Below are 20,254 nucleotides of genomic sequence, written 5' to 3' on the forward strand. Positions count from 1 at the left end.
GCGCCGCCAGAGGCCACGCTCCCGGGGGCGGGTCTCCGAGCCCGCGCGCCGCCGGCCGCCGGACGACGCCTGCGGGGAGGGTCAGCGCGCCGCGCGGTCACATGACGGGCCGCGAGGTCACGTGACGCGCGGAGCAGGCGATTCCCGCGTGGCGGAGTCGTGCGGTGAGTGGGGCGGTGGACCTTCTGCAGCGAAGGTGGTTTAAGCCTCAGAGCTTGCATTTTAACTGCTTCTGTGGGAGTAAGGAGCTACCGCCCGACAAATTAATCATTTTTGAGATATGGAGTTTAAATGCCAAAGCTTAAACATTTTTAACTATTTCCACTTTCTTAAAAATAATCAGCTCAGCACAAGAATTAATTGTTTTTTGAAATATTGAGTTTAAATATCACAGCTTATAATTTTTAACTATTTACGTGGGACTAAATAGCTCCAGCTGTATTAAATATAATCAGCTCAACACAAAATTAATCATTTTTGAGATAGAGTTTAAATATCAAAGCTAAAGTTTTAAACTATTTCCATCGGACTGGATAGCTCCGCGTCTTACTAAATGTGATCAGCTTAACCCGATGTAACCTGTCCGTGATCAGAAGGACATCATGTGATACTTGGAGCATTTTTACAGCTCTACAACTACCTTCACAGACCCTCAGGGTGGAGCCTCCTGGAGCCACGCTGCAGAGGATCACACAGCGTGCTCTCCATTTTAGAGATGAGAAACTCGCACTTAGAAGGGTACCAAGCTCGGTTGAATGACCTGCTTTCCCCACCTTAAAATTCTTAGTCATTTTTGAACAAGGGGCCCATGTTTTCATTTTGCACTGGACCCTGCAACTTATATAGCCTGTCCTGGGGGTATCTAAGGGTTTTGGGGAATGGTGAGCAGAGCAGGCCTGTCCTCACCCCATCTTCCTCCTCCAGGAAATGTGCAGTACTAAGAAGGGCTCCTCCTTGGGGCAGCCTGCCTCCATTCAGCCTACAAATATAATGTCCAGCACATGGTGAGGTTGAATGAACTCATAAATGTTTGCTCCATGTTTTCCGAATGAATGAATGAGCAGGGGAAGAAATGAAGGCATTAACACAGCTAATGCACTCCTTGGTGTCTAACCCAAGAGAAATGACACGTATCTAGACAAAACCAGTGCACAAATGTTGGCAGCAGCACTGTTCACAGTAGCCTCAAAGTGGAAACAACCTAGATGTCCACGCCCGGATGAACGGATAAACAAAATGTGTTCTAAGTATACAGTGGAATAACTATTAAGCCATAGAAAGGAATGAAGTCATTATAAGAAGAGATAACAGAGAGAGACCCCCCCTTCTGTCTCTCCCTCCCCCACCCCACCTCCACTGTGTGAGGACACAAGAAGGCAGCGTCTGCAAGCCAGAAGAGAGCTCTGGCCAGACCCCTGCTACGCTGGCACCCTGATCTTGGACTTCCAGGCTCCAGAACTGTGAGAAAGTAAATTTCTGTTGTTTAAGCTTCCCAGTCTATGGTATTTTGTTAGGGCAGCCCGAGTTGACTAACACATTCCATCTACATGAAATATCCAGAAGAGGCAAATCCATAGAGTCGGAAAGTAGAGTAGTGGTTACCGGGGCTGGAAGGAGGTGGAATGGGGGGTGACTGCTAAATGGTGTTGAAAAAAGAAACAGGCCCAAGCTGGAGTCAGCAAACCAGGACTTAATTGCAGTTTCAGTCCCTCTCAGGAATGTGGCCTTAAAGGATCAGTCTGGAAAATCCTGGTCAACACTAGTGAGGTCATCTGATAAGACCCCTGAGCCCTTCCCCCAAAGAAAGTTGACCTTGCCTGAAACAATCCTTTCTTTTTTGTTTGCTAGTAACTTTCTTGTCCCGCCCAGTTTCTGCCTATCAATACCTTCCATTTCAACAACTCTGCTTGCTAGATGGGATGCTGCCCGATTCATGAGTCATTGAATAAACCCAATCAGATATTTAAATTGACAAGGTTGAATTTTTGTTCATTAACAGATTTGGTGGCAGCAGCACAACCGAAGGAGACTTCCAGCAGCTTTGGGAATAGCAAGAAACACAGGCGTGGTGCCCGAGAACCCTTTGAGTTCTTCTGTCTTTCTCGCCATTTCTGAGGGCCATTGGTGAGTTCCTCTCAGTTTGTGCTATGCAGTCTTTGCCTCCAGCTCTTGATCTAAGTGGCTTTCCTTTACAGGGCAGGTCAGCTTGAGGTTCTGCCCAGAGCCAAGCCTCTAGCCTTTCAGACTGCTTTGTCAAAATTCCATGGGTATTGGTGGTGGTTACTACCAGAGTCAGATTGGGTCCAACTTAAAAACCAGACTGGGTCCAGGATCACACTGGGTCTGACTTGAGCTGGACTGGGTCCAATTCAGGCAGGGCTTGGTCCAGTGGGAGGCCTTGGATGAATAAAATTTTGTTCAAACGGAATCCTTTATATCCAAAGAGCTGAGTGCACCACCTTCTGGCACATTTGCTGATTTTATGTACAGTCATGCACCACATGATGACGTTTCTGTCAACACATATATGATGGTGGTCCCATAAGATTATAATGGAGCTGAAAAATTCCTATTACCTGGTGACGTAGCTGTCGTAAGGTCGTAGTGCAACACATTACTCCCACGTTTGTGGTGATGCTGGTGTAAACAAACCTACTGTGCTGCCAGTCATATAAAAGTATAGCACATAAAATTATGTATACTACATAATAGTTGATAATAAATGACTATGTCACTGGTTTATGTATTTTCTATACTATACTTTGTATTGTTATTTTAGAGTGTGCTCTTTCTACCTAGAAAAAAGTTTTGCTGTAAAATGGTGAGCTGTCGCTGGCAGTAGCCTCATATGTCTCGTGCTTACCATGTATCTTGATTGCATCATTTTCTCTTGTGCTTGATTTAATCTCTTATTCTTTTCTTCATCATGGCCCTTAAGTGTACAAAATCCACTACTAATGTTGCCAGTAAGAGGCCACATCAAGTGATTGACTTGGAAGCAAAATTAAAAGTGATTAAAGACCACAAAGGTGGAAAATCAGTGATGATTATTGCTCGCCAGTCAGGCATGTCCCATTCCATCTTCAGGACTAGCTATGGTCTTGAAGAATGAGAACAAAGTGACAGAAGCTGTTAAAGGATCTACGTCATTGAAGGCAATGAGACTAGCAAAAATTTGAGAAGAGCCTATATCAGACATGGAAAAACTTCTAATGACCTGGATTGAAGACCAGACACAGAAGTGCACCCCTCTCAGTATCATGACAGTCATGGCCAAAGCAAAAAGTTTGTTTGCGACGTTGAAAGAAAAGGCTGGACCTGACTATGATGTTGAATTAACTGCTAGCTCTGGGTGGTTTAAATGATTCAAGAATCATTGTTCATTACATAATGTGAAAGTGAGGGGTGAGTCTGCAAGTGCTGATGTGAAGGCAGCTGAAGAATTTTTGGAAACTCTGGATAAGCTTATTGTGGAGGAAAACTACTTGCCAGAGCAAATATTCACCATGGATGAAACTTCCCTATTCTGGAAACAGATGCCTGAAAGGACTTTCATCCATAAGGAGGCCAAGTCAATGCCAGGTTTCAAGGCTTTTAATGATAGGATAACAGTCTTGCTTGGGGGCAGTGTTGCAGGCTACGAATTGAAACTGTTTGTGATCTGGCATAGTGCAAACCCCAGGGCCTTCAAGTGTGTCAATAAGCACACACTGCGAGTGCACTACAGGAGCAATAAGAAGTCACGGATGGCCCAGCTCCTCTTCCAGGATGCCCTCCTGAATTGCTGTGCCAATGAAATGGAGAAGTACTTTTTGGAGAATAACATATCTTTCAAGAATTTTCTTATTGTTGGATAATGATCCCAGACATCCTCCTTTTATTAGTGATCTTCATGCCAATATCAAAGGGGTGTTTCTTCCTTGAAACACCACCTCTTAGATCCAACCAATGGATCAAGGAGTTATAGCAGCTTTTAAGACCACCTACCTGAGGAGGACCTTTGCAGGCTATTGCTGCAACTGAGGTAGACACTGAGAAGACACTGGTACAATTCTGGAAAGATTACAACATCTATGATTGCATCAAGAACCTTGCTTGGGGTTGAAGTAATGTCACTAAGGAGTGTATGATGGCATCTAGAAGAAGACACTGAAGAGGTTCATCCATGACTTCAAAGGTTTTAGCAAGGATGAGGAGGTTGCAAAAATCAACAAGGGGGGTTGGCCCATTGGCATAATGGTTAAGTTCATGTGCTCCACTTTGGCAGTCAGGGTTTGCCGGTTTGGATCCTGGGTGCGAACCTATGTACTGCTCATCAAGCCATGCTGAGGTTGCCTCCCACGTAGAGCAACTAGAAGGATGTGCAACTATGACATACAACTATCTACTGGGCTTTGGGGAGGGAAAAAAAAAGGAAAAAAGGAGGAAGATAGGTAACAGATCTTAGCTCAGGGCCAATCTCCCTCAAAAAAAAAAAAAAGACAGATCCATAGAACTTAATATTAGAAGATGCTTTAGATAAGTAAACTTTGAGAAAAAAAAGTCCAACACGGCTGTGGTTGAGATGGCAAACAACTTGAACCTGGGTGTGGGTGAGGCTGACATTGAGGAGCTCCTAGAGGTGGTTCCTGAGGAATTGACTAACGAGGAGTTGTTGGAAACGGAACAGGAGCACATAGCTGAAGAAGAGGCAAGAGAAGGGGAAACTGTGGGAGAAGAACAACCTCCAAGAAAATTCACAGTGAAGGCTTTAGCAGAAGCTTTTGCAGACCTCAACAAACTCCTAAAGATTTGAAAACACAGACACCAATACCAAAAAGTTTTCACTAATAGAGAGGAATATTCACAGTGCATTATCTGCTTACAAGCAAATCTATGATGAAAAAGAAACACCAAGCAAACCACCATAGACATATTTCTGAAAAGAGTGACATCTCCTCAAGAAGAGCCTCAGGCAGGTCCTTCAGGAGGTGTTCTAGAAGAAGGCATTGTTATCATAGGAGATGACAGCTGCATGTATGTTAGTGCCGCTGAAGACCTTCCAGTGGGACAAGATGCGGAGAAGGAAGACAGGATATTGATGATCCTGACCCTGTGCAGGCCTAGGCTAATGTGTGTGTTTGTGTCTTAGTTTTTAACAAGTTTAAAAAGTAAAAAAATGAAAATAAAAAACTTTAAAAATAGAAAAAAGCTTATAGAATCAGGATATAAAGAAAAAATATTTTTATACAGCTGTACAATGGGTTTGTGTTTTAAGCTAAGTGTTATTACAAAAGAGTCAAAAAGTTAAAAAAAATTAAAAAGTTTATAAAGTAAAAAAGTTACAGTAAGCTAAGGTAATTGATTATTGCAGAAAGAAAAATGTACTTTTTATAAATGTAGTGTAGCCTATAGGTGTCCAGTGTTATAAAGTCTCCAGTAGTGTACAGTGATGGCCTAGGCCTGCACTCACCATCACTCACTGACTCTCCCAGAGCAACTTCCAGTCCTGCAGGCTCCATTCATGGTCAGTGCCCTCTACAGGTGTACCATTTTTTATCTCTTATAGGATATTTTTATTGTACCTTTTCTGTGTTTAGATACGTTTAGAAACACAAATAGTTACCGTTGTGTTACAGTTGCCTGGAGTATTCAGTACAGGAACATGCTGTAGGTTTGTAACCTAGGAGCAGTGGTCTATACCACATAGCTTAGGTGTGTAGTAGGCTATACCATCAAGGACACTCTATGATGTTCACACAATGATGAAATCACCTAATGATGCATTTCTCAGAATGTTTCCCCGTTGTTAAGCGACCCATGACCATAATAACTATAGTCCCAGAAGTTTGAGACATCCAGCAAGATGACAAAGCTTTACTAGAAACAGGCTAGAATTAGAGTGGCCATTGTGGGGACTGTTCCAATTAGACAAGACCGTTCATTGAGGAAGCGCACTTGAGAGCAAGGGATCCCAAGTTGGACAGACAGAATGGGGTGCCTGTTTTAATTGGGGTGCAGGAGGTTCCAAAAGGCTTCAGGATTCCAAACTAATGTCATTCAAAGACTAGTTACAAAAGACTAATGAAAACTTAAAAAGACAGAGATTCCTAAAATAAAAGACGAGAGGATGGATGTGACTCCGACCGCCCCCTCTGTCCTCACTGAGCGCTGTTGTTCACAGAATCTCTGTCTGAACTGCCGTTGCACTTGGAGAGACTATTAGACAGTTACCTTTTAAAATAAAACTACCCGAGGCTACAGATGAGCCCCCTCAGGTGTCCTTCAACCATTGATCAGAGACTGAACTAAGAGCCAGAGTAAAAGAATTTCCTAAACCCAGGGAGGAGCCCCAAAAGGTTTTTGAAGAATTTAGAGTCATTGTCGGGGTCTCAGACCCCAGGCTGTGCACACGGTGACAGTACCTGGGGAAGCCTCACAAATGGATGCAGGAAGCAGGATGGCAAACCCCCAAGGATGACACTCAAGGTCCTTGACAAGAAAGGGCTTGAAAAATAGCAACTGAATGAGCCCTTCCTAGAGCTTCTCTGCCTGCACTGATTGTCTCTTATACAAACATGCAAACATGCAAACAACAAAAATTGAATCTGTGGCAGATTTTAAAGCCGTCTTGAAGCCCTCTTCCTCTGGCGTTTGGGTTCGTACAGTAAATAAGGTCAGCCCGCCTGCTCTCGCTGCCCTCCGTGTAAATGGGTTATCTCCTGAGATCGGTGGACTGAGAAAGAGGCAGAAAATAGGATGGAGGCCCCTGGCCTGCCTGAGCTCGTGAGTGGAGCTGAGCATTTTGAAAGGACGCTTGAGCAAGACCACAAGCAGAAACCCTCCAAGCGAGTAGCTTTACGGCCACACCAGCTCCCAGGCCAGAGCCCCAAATCACCCCTGGGCCCTTGCATTGCACCCCCTAGGGTCCATCACCAAGAAAACGCTGGCCCAAAGATCAATGTCTCAGCTGCAATCACCTGAGACACTGGCAAAGAGATTGTCCTCAAAGTCCTATGCAAATTCTTCTCGAGTGTCCTCATATCTGCCTCCAAAGAAGGGCCGCCCCACAGCTGATGGGACTCTGAGGGGTTCTCTAGTCAACTGTTAACCAATAATTCCCTTACACAGCCAAGGGAAACTCACATTAACATGAATGGGAAACCTTGCCCAAGTCTAGTTGATGCCTGAGTTACACTCTCCGCTTTAAACCCCACCCTTATAGGACAACATATCCCTCGGCGTGAAAAGGAGGTTTCTATCGTGGGGGTATCTAATAAAGTTCAGAGAGAATTTCTGTCTCAGCCAGCACAAATGACTCTGGGATGTTTCACAGAAAAGCTTCCTTCTAGCTATGCAACACAGCCCCCATCCATCTGTTGGCAGAGATCTCCTTTCTAAACTAAGAGGGCTAATACGTTTTTGCCTCCACTGGAGACTTCATCTTAGAATGTCCTGACCAACCTGAACCTGATCTGCTATGTTACTCACACTCTGACCTTGACATAGAGGAGGAGGAATTCCAACTAAAGTCCCCTAATTTAATCAAAGTGCCAGAAAATCTGTGGGCTACTTCTAGCGCTGACACTGGGAGAATAAAAAGTGTGGAGCCTATAAAGACTCAGATAGATGTGACTAAACCTCTCCCTAAATTGCCTCAAAATCCATTAAAGCCCGAGGTCATATAAGACCTCACTCCCATAGGAGAAGACTTCCTCGCCCAGGGGCTGCTCATGCCCTGCATCAGCAGCTGTAACATGCCTCTCTTGCTGGTGCAGAAACCTAATGGGTGGGGATGGCAATTTGTCTAGGACTTAAGAGCTACTAAAAGATAGTTATTCCCCAATTCCTGGTTGTTCTGAACCCAAACACCCTCGTGTCACAGGTTCCGACAGACTCAAATTGTTCACTGTTGTGGACCTCTGCTCAGCCTTCTTCAGCATCCCTGTAGACCCCAACAACCAATATCTATTTGCCTTCACTTGGACCAATCAACAATATGCCTCGACAGTCATGCCTCAAGGGTTCACTGAGGCCCTGTCCTACTTCTCCCAAGTGCTCCACCAAGATTTAAATACCCTCCAGTCCCCTGGCAGATCGACCCTTTTACAATATGTAGATGACCTCTTGCTGTGCTCAGTTACCACAGAGGAGTTCTGGAAGGATTCTTTTTATTTGCTGCAATAGTTAGCCGAAAAAGGACACAAGGTCTCTCAGGAAAACTACAGTTATCTCTAGACGTTGTTCATTACCTAGGGCATAATCTAAGTGCTGAAGGAATTCAGTTGTCTCCAAAAAGAATTAAGCTAATCTGGGAATTTCCTAGACCCACAGCTAAGCAACAGCGTGTTGGATTTCTGGGCCTTGCTGGCTGTTGCAGACTATGGATTCCTGATTTTTCTCTTTTGGCTTCCCCACTCTATGAACTTACTAAAATTTCAGTCCCTGAACCCCTTGCTTGGGAAGATAGACATGAGCAGACTTTGTAAGACTAAAACAGGCTCTGCCAGAATCACCTGCTCTAGGGCTACCTAACTATTCAAAACCTTTTCACTTTATTTGTGCATGAGAGACATGACCAAGCCCTGGGAGCACTCATGCAAGAGCATGGCCGTGAACACAGGCCTGTTGCCTAGGACAGCATCGACTTGATTCAGTTGCTCGTGCCTGTCCCAGCTGCCACAGCTGCAGAGTTAGTGGAAACCTCAGCAGATTTGACCCTAGGAAGTGACGTTTATTTGGAAACTCCACATGCTTTCCCAAGTCTTCTTAACTCTGAACCGACTCGACACTTCTCTGCAAGCCCACTAACCTTCTGTGAGAGCCTGCTTTCATCACCTGGTCTACGTCTTAAATGTTGCAACGTTCTTAATCCTGCTGTTATTACCTCTACCTGAGGAAGGCGGGCCCCACGACTGTGAGGTAATAACGTCCCGTTCTGTGACACCGCTTCCTGATTTATGAGACACCCTTTAATCCTGACCTAATCTTCTTGGTTGACAGGTCACACTGTAGAAATGGAAAGGGAATTTCCAAGCTGGCTATGCTGTTACTCCCCAGTATGAACTACTTGAGAGGGGAAACCTCCCAGAAGCTCAGTCAGCACAGCGGGCAGAGCTCCAGGCCCTCACAGAGCATGCCTGTTATCAGAAGGACCAACTGTTCATGCTTATACTGACAGCCGGTATGCCTTTGGAGTCGTCCATGATTTTGGGATGTTATGGAAACAAAGGGGTTTTCTTATGTTCTCTGGGACCCCAATCAAAAATGGAAAACAAGTAAAGGATCTTCTTCCTGCTCTTCTCTTACCGTCTGAAATTGCTGTCAGCAAAATTGAGGGTCACACTAAAAAGACTGACTCTGGGCCTCAGGGAAATGCCCTGGCTGACTGTCACCCACAGGTGGCAGCAGGACCTGTAAAGGATGTGGCACACATGGATGAAGTTCATCTGCTTCTGCAAAAAAGGACCCCTTGTTGCCAGACTTCCGCCATCCTGATGTCCCTGCAACATGGTGACAGTCTGTTCCTGCATCAGAGAAATCTTGATGACAAACAATGGCAGTGAATTCAATGAAGAGTTAGGGCTATGAGAAACCTAAGATGGCTGCTTGGTTCTTCACGGCTCCCTGGCAAGCCCTGCTTTTCAGTTTTTGCATTCCTTCACCCACCATAGTGCATTTAAGATGACTCAAATTATGAATAGACATTGGTGGGGAGACTTCTATAAAATTGTGAAAGCATTCTACCAGCAATGTCTGACCTGTCAGGTCCATAATCCTGGAAAAACGATTTTTTTTGTCCCCAGAGGCCTCCTTCTTCTGGACCATTTGAGCACCTGCAGCTGGACTTTGTTCAACTGCCGCTTAGTGTGGGTTAGCAATATGTTCTTGTTACTGTATGTATGTTTTCTGGATGAGTTGAAGCCTCCCCCTGCCGCAAGGCCAATGCCCTCACAGTAGCTGAGAAACTGTTAGAAAATGCGTTTCCCACTTGGGGTATACCTTCCACAATCTCCAGCGATTGAGGCACCCACTTCACTGGGCAGATCATATGAGCCTTAGTGAAAGACTTGCAAACTGCTTGGAATTATCACTGGCCCTATCACCCTCAATCATCGGGTAAGGTCGAGAGAACGAATGGGATCTTCAAACTCAAAATTTCTAAATTTGCTGAAACTGCTGGACTCCATTGGCTTAAGGTGTTGCCTTTGGCATTGCCGACTGTTAGTAGTACCCCCTTTTGGGAAACATAAACTCACTCCACATGTGATAGTCACCAGTAGACCAGTATCCATCGGTACACAACCTTCCTCTGACCCCTGTAGTCTCATGCTGGTATGACCAGCTACAGTAAGTCTCTGATGTCCTATACTCAAGCCCATCATCAACAGGTTAAAGCAGCTTTCCCTGATCCCAATTCAAGGGATCCTGTTGGTCACTGTCTAGAGCCTGGTGACTGGGTATTCTGGAAGCACCATCAGAGGAAGACAGCCCTTGAGCCCCATTGGAAGAGACCTTACGAAGTGCTCCTGACCACTGACACTGCTGCAGAACTGGAAGGCACTGAGCCCTCGGTACACGTCTCCCCGCTGAAGAAGGCTCTACCTGACACCTGACATCTGGGCCTGTGGAGACGCTGGAGACCTCCGTATAAAGTTGAGGAGAAAGAGAAGTAGCTGACACTGGGGTAGACTGCTTCCACCCAAGATGGCGGATCAAGACTTTAAGTAAACATGAAACCCTTTCTTCTTCTCTTTCTTTCCTTTACTCCAGCATTGGGAAAGATAACGCCCCTCTCTGTATCTCCCAGGCCATCGCTAAGGGGGGTGACTTTTCAGATGCTGGATTTGTCATCAAAGATTCTGATCTATTTATGATGGGAGAGATCTCTGGTCCTCTCTGTGACAAATTTCTCTTCTATCCCTAATGTCACCACAAACTACGATTGACCCCCCCTCCTTAGAAGACTCTTCACCCCCACGTTCCCATGATTATCAAGATCAGATCTGCCCCCACTCACTGAGAGATCTCACGAGCAACACCCATCTTTGCAGGGCATGTAGGTTGACTCTTTATTTCAGGCCAGGATATTCTCTTCCCACATGCACCAAACACCTGACTGACCCTGGCTTGAATGGGTAAATGCAGCAATCCCTGTGAATAATCCGTTCCCTGGTTAGGAGTAAATACAAATGAGAATATGATCAGGAACCTCTCCTTAGCTCTTGGAGACATTGCATATTCTGTTGCAAGACATTAGCTGCCCAGCAAAGATCCTTAGACTCCTTGGCCATGGTTGTTCTTGATGATAAGAAAGCCCTTGAGGAGTTGGTCCCATGGCTGAGTGGTTAAAATTCCATGCACTCTGCTTCGGCAGCTCAGGTTTGTGGGTTCGATTCTTGGGTGCAGACTTATTCCACTCATCAGCCATGCTGTGGAGACATCCCACATGCAAAATAGAGGAAGACTGGCACAGATGTTAGCTCAGCTACTCTTCCTCAAGCAAAAAAGAGGAAATTTGTCAACAGGTGTTAGCTCAGGGTGAATCTTCCTCAACAACAACAACAAAAAAGTATCAAGTCTTAAAAAAAAAAAAAAAGACCGCCCTTGATTATCTTTAGCTGAGCGAGGAGGTGTCTGTGCTGTGGCCAACACCACCTGCCGTACCTGGATCAGCACTCCTGGGGAAATGGAAACCCAGCTACACAGATCACTGAGCAAGCCATTGGCTTAAAGGTGACCCTTTCAGCAGGGTCTTTCTTTGATTGGTTGGGGTCTTGGGGATGATGGCTCCCAAGGGCACTCCAAGCACAGAGAGTTGTCTTGCTTGTAGTTATCATAATCATCTCCCTTGTGCATTGTATCCTCTCAAAAGCTTTACACGCATGTTCGTAGCCACTCATCACCAGGCAAATGATATCCCTGAACTGGACATTGAAAAAGGAATGAAGAGGGGCCAGGCCAGTGGCGTAGTGGTTGAGTTCGGTGAGCTCCGCTTCGGCATGGGTTTGTGGGTTCAGATCCCAGGCGTGGGCCTGCAGCACTTGTCAAGCTGAGGCGCCGACCCACATACAAAATAGATGAAGATTGGCACAGGTGTTAGCTCAGGGACAATCTTCCTCAGCGAAAAAAAAAAAAAGGGGGGGGGGAACGAAGAGAATGACCTACTTAAAAATTGTGGACCTGAAGCTGTGACCTGTGACTATCACACAGGAGATCAGTAGATCAGTAAAAACTGTGAGAACTGCAGAGTGGTAGCTGAGAGTGGAGCAAATACCTTAACTTTTGATCACATCTCTCAGGCTGAGAGTTGTGATCAAAAGGGTGAATAATTGTTAACAAAAGAAGCAACAGGCCCAAGGTGGAGTCGCTTGCCCCCAGGACAGCAAACTGGGACTTAATTGCAGTTTCAGCCCCTCCCAGGAATGGGACCTTAAAGGATCAGTCTGGAAATTCCTGGTCAACACTAGTGAGGTCATCTGATGAGACCCCTGAGCCCTTCCCCCAAAGAAAGATGACCCTGCTGAAACAATCCTTTCTTTTTTGTTTGCTAGTAACTTTCTTGTCCCGCCCAGTTTCTGCCTATAAATACCTTCCATTTCAACAACTCTGCTTGCTAGATGGGATACTGCCCGATTCATGAGTCGTTGAATGAAGCCAATCAGATCTTCAAATTGACAGTTGATTTTTGGTCCTTAACACCCATCACCGGCTAATTTAATCATTCTTCAGGTCTCGCCTTGAGTGGACCTCCTCCCAGAGCCTCGTCTGTCTCCATGTTACCGAGCAATGAGCTCACTCTGCTCACCACAATCTGAGCCAATTAATCATGAGTTAGAGATTGAGAAAGGAAGCTTTTATTGGATTAGCAAGCATAATTGGAAGATGGCAGATTAATGTCTCAAAAAGCATCTTAAAGAATTACAGAGGGGCCTGTTAAGTTCACGAGCTCTGCTTTAGCAGCCCAGGTTCAGATCCCAGGCATGGACCTACACACTGTTCGTCAAGCCATGCTGTGGCAGGCGTCCCACATACAAAACAGAGGAAGGTTGCCACAGATATTAGCTCAGGGACAATCTTCCTCACCAAAAGAAAAAAAAAGAATTACAGAATCTTGAGGCAGTTATATAGGGAAAATGGGCAGTGAGGAGGGGGTTTAGAAACGTCAGTCTTCAGGCATGATGGACTCCAGGGTCCCTCATTGTTCTTTTCTTCTCTCAGTGATGATGAATATCCTACAGGTGCCCCTTCTTCCTGGAGGCCTTCTTGTTCCTTGAGAAAATTTGTTAAGATTGTTAAGAACAAAGCTATCAGAGTACCTCAGCAGGGGTATGTGCACAGAGTCAAGGCCAGAAAATCATGAAAGTGTGTAGTAATTTATAATGATCACATGCTAGAAGGGTTTTAACTAGGAAGGGGTTATTTAGCGTAACAAGGTGGTCTCACTTATGCTCACTTACATCCGCAGCTGGGCTGTGAGCTCTTGGAGGGCAGGCCTGTGGCTGATCACCCTATAACCCCAGGTCAGACACTCAGCTGCTGTTCACAATGTTTGCAGCATCGGGAGTGTGTGTATTGCCGGGGGGGCGGTACTTAGAAAGACTGAGAAAATGGCTGAGATGGGATTAGAACCCAGGTCTCTCTAAATCTAAACAGCATGGGCTTGAACCACTGCACTTTTTTTTTGGTGAGGAAGATTGGCCATGAGCTAACATCTGTGCCAGTCTTCCTCTATTTTGTATGTGGGACGCCTTCACAGCATGGCTTGATGAGTGGTGTGTAGGTCTGCATCCAGGATCCAAACCCGCGAACCCCGGGCTGCCAAAGCCGAGTGCGCAGACTTAACCCCTGTGCCACCGGGCTGGCCCCCGAACCACTGTGCTTTGAACCAGAGGCCCTGGGGTGAGGAGGCAAGCAGAGTCCCCCTGAGCCCCAGTTCTCCTGCTCTGTAAAGTGGGGCTGTTCACACCCGTGCCTCCCTTGGGAGGGAGTGAAGAGACAATGTGGTGACAGACACAAACGTTTGTGGGTTCATGGAGCTCTTCTCTCCCCGCGGGCCTCGTGCCGAGCGTCCTCTTGGAAACCCTGGGAGGAAAGCCCCACCGCTGCCCCCATTTCAGAGCTGGAGAGACAGAAGCTGTCGAGTCACAGAGCTTCAACTCCACCCCAGACAGTCGGACCACAAAACCCAAGCGTTTTGTGACATAATGAACATGGCTGTCTCTGATTATGTTACTCCGGCTGTGACTATCATGTCAGAGAAATACAGACAGCTGTTTTACTGGCCCTGGTGTTTGGGGTCACTGTCACTAGCAGCCACCCTGGCACATCCCCCACATTCTGTGTGCTGACAGTCATGGTCCATCCGGAAAGGGCCACGGCTCAGTAGAAGCAGATGGGCCTGCGCTCACGTTACTTCCCGTGTGGCAGCTGCGCCACTGAGCTGGGAAAGGTATTTGCACACTGTAACCACGGGACACTGACTGAATTTAACAAGTAGGTGATCTACATTGGGCCACAACTACTTTGGAAAATAGTGTGGCTTCATTGAGAGCAGTACCCTGTGACCAGCAAGTCCAGACATACACCCCAGACAGGCGTTCTCAAAGTGGGGTCCCTGGACCGGCAGCACATCACCTAGGGCTTTGTTGGGAATGCACATTCTCGGGCTCTGCTCCACAACAACTGCAGCAGAAATGCTGGCAGTGGGGCTGGCAGCTGCATTTTAACAGGCCCCCTGGGGATTCTGAGGCTCCCTGGAGTGTAAGACCCACTGGACTGGGGATTCCCTTGCCCATGGGCACCAGGAGACACGAACAAGGAGATTCATAGAAGATCTTTTAGTAATAACCAAAAGAACAAAGGAAAAATACCAGAAATGGCCCAAATGTTTATAGGTGATTGTAATATTGTTCAAAATTTATAATATTGTCATTGTTAAAAATTGTGATATATGAATCTCAAGTGTGTGTATATAAATATATAATATCTATACGCAGGGGAAGCTGTTTTCTTTCCACTGAGAGTCTGCTTCCGAAGAGGGAATTGCCTGCCCCGCTGGAGAGCGAGGGGAGCCTGGTCGTCTGGAAGGCCCCGTCTGATCACTCCCACCTCTGCATGTGGCTTTTCCTCTTGGTTTTCAGGGATCGGGTCCCTTTTTATAGCATGCCTTGTACTTTTTTTTTTTGATGTTGGACATCGTTGATAAATTATTGTGGGACGCGGGGTGGCGTTGTCTGCCCCCAAAGAAGGTGAGGCTTGTTTATACGGGCAGACGGTTTCAGCAGATCACTGTGCTCTGGTATGGCTTGCTCCCGGCTCTCACCAGGGCTGGCCTGTTCCGAGTGGCCGGTGCTGGGGGGAGGGGACCTTCTGCGCTCTGGGAGGAGCCAGCACCGTCTGCTGACCTCCACCTGCGCGGGCTCCACGGACGACTGTTTCTCCCCGTGCCACGCGGCTGCGGCTGCGCAGTCTCTGCTTGGCTCCTAGCCCCCCGGGTGCTCGTCCCTGCTGTTTCTTGCATTCCCCAGGCGTGGGCATCCGAGGGGTGGCCATGACCTGAGGGGATTTGTGCCCAGGATTCTGGGCTCGCTCTCCAAGGCTTCCCCTCAAGTCCCCGCTGGTCCCTACCCCGTCTCCTCAGCTCACAAGGCTGTGCTTGTGCTTTCTCCTCCCCGCGCCCCCTCCCGGAGGAAGGCGGGGCTCACTGTTGTTTTCCTGCGCTCAGGGGTCGCAGCCCACGTCCTGCCTCCCGGTGCCTCGTACGGGCACGTGCATCTCTATGTGTTTGTTCAGCTTTTACGGTTGTCGTTAGCGAGGGGGTGAGTTCAAGGCAAGGATTCTGTCTGAAAGCAGCATTTTAGAAAGGGAGTCTGATGGAGGAAACGACGGGGAAGAGGTAACCCGGACGGCTGTCGCTTCTGCGAGCCGGCCCACGCCGTTTCCTCAAGCCGCCACCAGAGGGCGCGCCAACCCCGGTGTTCTCTGCGGGCCTGGCGCTGGGGCCCGCGGATCAGGAGTGGGCAAGAGCGGCCGATACTTGTGGGTGGGCGGTGCCGCTCTAGCTTCCAGGCAGGGTCAGCCCTTCTCATTCTTGGGTCACTGCACGGATGACGGCGGGCAGCGTCAGGCTCCTGGACATTCAACTGCTGTCTGTGCCCCTCCACTTGCTCACGGGCACACGAGGAGGGGCCCAGGTGGGCCTGACACGTGCACACAAGCATGCATGCAGGCTCGTGCACACGTGCATGCAGGCTCTCACATGCACCTATGTGTGCACACACGCACCTTCATCTTCATCCAGAAGCTCCTTCTCCAGCCTCACTAAGAAATTAATGGAGCGCACAATTCTTTTCAGTTTTTTTCTGCGTTTGGAACTCACTTCTTCAAGACAGCCCTGGATGCAGCCTGCAGGAGGGCCCCTGCCCTGTTCCGTGTGGGACGCCCACTCACATCACAGCCCTGCCTGGGCGTCATGCAGGGGTGAGGAAAGACGGGGTTCAGTGTCAGGGGCCTGTCACCTCCAAGCTCCATCCCGGCCTCCCAAAGGGTGACCCCACCTGGCCTCCTTCCTATCCAAGGGTGACCCTCAAGCCCAGCTGAGCAGTCGCCACTTGCCCTTGCCTCTCTGACAAGGTTCACCGGCTTCCAGGGAGCTTGGGAGGAGGATTCCTGGGACCTCTGCGCCTGAAGCTGGAGATTTCTGTTGTTTCTGTGGCCCCAGGGCTCCAGCACTCTGCCACAGCCTCGGCAGCTGGTTTGGGTGAACAATGAACATATGTCAGTTCAGTTGCTATCTAGTGTCCTTTACCAAGGGCCTGGACTTTCTTCCCACGGTGACAAAGTGGCCACAGCACCTTTCGCACCCTGATGCCCTCCTCCGCTTTGGCCACCGGTGGACACTGTGTGGACCTGTGTGCCGTGCTAGATCCAGCCAGCAGCTTCCCCATCCCAGCTGTCAGCAAAGCCCTTCCTGGAGAACGAGGAGACTGTGGTAGCCGGTCTCCAAGATGGCCCCACGGAAGCTTGCCTGCCAGATTTGTGCTCCAGAGCAGCCCCCTCAGCCTGGGACGGCCTGTGACGGCTTGAGCAGCAGGTGCAGGGAAAGGACGCTATGCCCTGAGAAGGCCGGCAGTCCCCTCGTCTTGGTCTGGGCCCTTAGCTGCGTGTAGGAAGTCTGGCTTCTCTGCCGGAGCGGCCGCATGGAGAGGCCCAGGCAGAGGCCCCAAGACTTCGTGGAGGGCAGGGCTCTGCTGTCTCTGCCGAGCTCAGCCTTTGGGTCCTCCTCGTGAGGCACCAGGTGGATGAGCACCAGCCAGGTGATCCCAGACAACCGCAGTCCCAGCCGTCATCATGCGCAGAACTGCCCGGCTGAGCCTGGCCTGGCCACAGAAATGTATGTGATGATGGAGGCGTCACTTCAGCCCGACGCCTCGGAGTGGCCAGTCGCACAGCACCAGAGAACCAAGGCAGCACCTGCTGCCGTGTCTGGGACCTGGCTCTCCACCCTCATGTCCCCCAGCCTCTGTAATGAGTCTGCCGCCTGAATATGACTTCTGTTTTTTTCTAGCACCAACCTTATATCTCTGCCTCCATCTTATTTACACAAATGTGCCTGAGTTTCCGGGAGCACCTGCCACGCCCACCTTTTCTGCCCAGATTTCAGCAGAAATTGCCTCCAAACACCCAGGGGTGTGGCTCAAATATTAATTCATAACCAGGCAGCATGGACACTGACCAGCCAGAAGGGCCACAGTTGTGGGACCAGACCATAACCCTTTGGTTCCTGGGCCATGAGAGAGGTCTTGAAGGTTCCAAGGAGGGACTAGGGTGGCTGAGGTGGAGAGCCCATGGGTTATTGACAGCTACCTCCCCTGAGTGTGAGGATTTGAGGCTGACATTTTAAGAAGTCTCAGTGTGGCTCACTGCCCCTCCCACCCCCAAGAGCACAGCAGAGCAGCCCCTCCTGCCCTTGCCCCACTCTGTCTTCGGGACCAAATATAGGGAGGATGCCACGGAGCAACCAGGCCGTTGAACAGGGACATTTCATCATTTTTTCTAATTACAGAATCAACCCACATTTATAGATGCAGTTAAAAAAATAAGGCGCCGGGTGTGTGTCCTTCCTCCAGGCATTTCCAGAGTTGCAGGGACAGACACCACCGCCCACTTTGTAGAAGGAGAGATTTGGGTTCAAATCCTGGCTCTGCCATTTACCAGCTGTGCGGCCTTGAGCAAGTCACCTCACCTCTCTGAGACTGCTTTCTCTTCTCAAAAACAGCAACAATAACAGTTGCCACCCTATGGGGATGGTTGTGATGGCCACACACGATGCCATGGGCCGTGCCCAGTGCCTGGCACGTGGTAAGCTCCTGGTTGGCGGTCGCTGTTAGATATGAATACGTTTTGCAATCAGGAGAGGATGCTCGCCTGTTATTTACGCCCTGCCCTTACACTCAATCTATTGTGAACGTTTTTCCACGCCATTTAGTACTTCTCCAACATCAGTTTTAACAGCCAGATATTCTGCTAGGGAACACAGCGGGACATAGTGGGGACCCAGCATCAAGTTCTCACCACTCTGAATGGACATTGACATTGCCAGCAAGTTGTCTTACTATGAACAAAAGCTATATAACTGCGCTGCACCCAGGGAGATGCCTCTGAGGGTTTCTTTGCTGCTGGTGGGGTAGGGGCTGCTGGCTGCAGGACTCCTGGGACATGCAGAGGGTGGGGACACGAGAAAATCTGTGTGATGCGTCCGTCCACAGGCGAGCTGGCGGGCACGAGGACTCTAGGCAGAGGGAAAGCGCTCTTTACAGAGGGTTGGGCGGTGACCCTATTGCGGCTTGTACATCTCTTTCCTGTCCTAGAGGGAAGGAGGACGCCCCAGATCCAGGGTGAGGGGAGGGGCGTTGACGAAGGGCCCAGCATGAGGCTGAGGACATAGGTTCTAGGCCCAGCTCTGCTGCTTCTCCTCCATTGAGGGGGCACAGGAATAGGGCCCTGCTCTTCAGCTTGCGTGTGGACTGACCAAGATACTCCACACACGAGCACTCGGGACAGCACCTGGCACGGGGCAGGTGCTCACTAAGGCTTCGCTGTCATTGCTGAGTTCATTTTTTATTGTTAGCTGTGCAACTTTGGGCAAACGGCTTGCCTCTCTGGACCTCTGCTTTCACCTCCGTGTGCCAAGGGCCTTGGTGTAGCCAGTTTTGTAACCCTAATCTACACTGTTCGATTCCCTTCCCTCCCCAGGTCACCCATGCCCGCGACTTCTTCCGAGGCTGTGTGATAAGGCACCAGCCTGGAGGTTTCAGCACCAGCGGGAAGGACAGCAGCTGGGAGCTGTCCAGGGTGCTGACGCAAGGGAGGGCCATCCTGCAGGAGAGGGCAGGAGGGGTGCAGGAGGTGGGCCGGGGCAGCAGCAGCAGATGGCGAGAGATGGAGAAATCCCCCATCCACCAGGCACAACCGAGCCTTCCATGCGGGGACAGCTAATGGAGTCGCAGCCTTCCTGGCGGTTCCAGGCAGCCCTGGGGGAGCTAGGGTGCTGTGTTGGGGGTGCTAGGGACCGCAGCCTGCAGGTATACTGTCTCTACTGCCACCTTTCCTCTCCCCACCAGCCCTCTCCTGTCTCCACTCATCTCTGTGGTCTTGGCTTCAGCTGGGTCCTGGAAATCACATTTTTGGGGACCAAACTGATGAAAATGCCACTCAGGCAGAACTCATGAACAGGAGTGTCCACAGCAGTGTCATTTGTGGTTCCCAAACTGGGACCAGCCTGGAAGCCCCTCAACGGTCCATCATGCATGAACATACTACAGTCTAGTCCTATGGTGGAATATTACGCAGCAGCGGAAATGGACAAGCTTGAGTCACACACAGCAAGGGTGAATCCCAATATGATGATATAATTGGAATAAGCTGGACACAGACAACCACGTGTGGTCCTGGTCATAGAAAGCTCACAGACAGGCAAGATGAAGGGTGGTACTTGCAGACGTGAGCCAGGGAAGTGGCAAAGCTCCTTGGAGGGCAGGCAGGGGCTGGGAGGGCAGGGTGATAGTCACCCACAGGCTCACTTTAGTCTTCCAACGCCTAAGCTATGTTTTGTGCACCCTTCTCTATGTATCTTACATTTCACAATAAAATGTAAAAAAAAGAGGGCCGGCCCCATGGCCTAGTGGTTAAGTTCGGCATGCCTCACTTTGGCAGCCCGAGTTTGGATCCCGGGTGCGGACCTACACCACTAGTCAGTGGCCATACTGTGGCG

The 20,254-nt window shown here is 48.9% G+C and overlaps 1 long non-coding RNA gene across 2 annotated transcripts; it reads left to right on the forward strand.

The window, feature by feature from the left end:
* The first annotated feature begins 98 nt into the window (after positions 1–98).
* Positions 99–20,009, forward strand: LOC147913077 (uncharacterized). 2 transcript variants are annotated; one of them, XR_015549110.1, is made up of 3 exons: positions 99–164; positions 2,000–2,124; positions 14,979–20,009. It is a non-coding gene; the product is annotated as an uncharacterized LOC147913077 (long non-coding RNA). The 2 variants fall into 2 exon arrangements; XR_015549111.1 differs by lacking the exon at positions 14,979–20,009 and adding an exon at positions 8,983–14,970.
* Positions 20,010–20,254: the final 245 nt, after the last annotated feature.

This window comes from Ceratotherium simum, chromosome 30 (genome assembly GCF_057802395.1).
Source record: "Ceratotherium simum simum isolate JZ-2026a chromosome 30, ASM5780239v1, whole genome shotgun sequence".
NCBI lineage: Eukaryota > Metazoa > Chordata > Mammalia > Perissodactyla > Rhinocerotidae > Ceratotherium > Ceratotherium simum.